The 487-nt window shown below is 35.7% G+C and overlaps 1 protein-coding gene across 1 annotated transcript in view; it reads right to left on the bottom strand.

Annotated features, from left to right (window-relative positions):
- Positions 1 to 487, bottom strand: part of SH2D1B (SH2 domain containing 1B) — a 27742-nt gene that overhangs the window by 12119 nt on the left and 15136 nt on the right. The gene's annotated exons all lie outside the window — the stretch shown is intronic.

Below are 487 nucleotides of genomic sequence, written 5' to 3'. Positions count from 1 at the left end.
TCCTCAACAAAATACTAGCAAACAGAATCCAACAGCACATTAAAAGTATCATACACCATGATCAAGTGGGATTTATCCCAGGGATGCAAGGATTCTTCAATATATGCAAATCAATCAATATGATACACCATATCAACAAATTGAAGGATAAAAAGCATATGATCATCTCAATAGATGCAGAAAACCTTTTGACAAATTTCAACACCAATTTATAATAAACACTCTCCAGAAAATGGGCATAGAGGGAACCTACCTCAACATCATAAAGGCCATATATGACAAACCCACAGCCAACATTGCTCTCAATGGTGAAAAAGAGAAACCATTTCCCCTAAGATCAGGAACAAGACAAGGTTGCTCACTCTCACTGCTATTATTCAACATAGTTTTAGAAGTTTTAGCCACAGCAATCAGAGAAGAAAAAGAAATAAAAGGAATCCAAATTGGAAAAGAAGAAGTAAAACTGTCCCTGTTTGCAGATGACATG

The sequence above is a fragment of the Physeter macrocephalus genome, chromosome 4, assembly GCF_002837175.3.
Source record: "Physeter macrocephalus isolate SW-GA chromosome 4, ASM283717v5, whole genome shotgun sequence".
NCBI classification, from domain to species: Eukaryota; Metazoa; Chordata; class Mammalia; order Artiodactyla; family Physeteridae; genus Physeter; species Physeter macrocephalus.
Note: the sequence above shows the minus strand (reverse complement) of the source record. Positions and strands in the feature narration are given on the sequence as shown.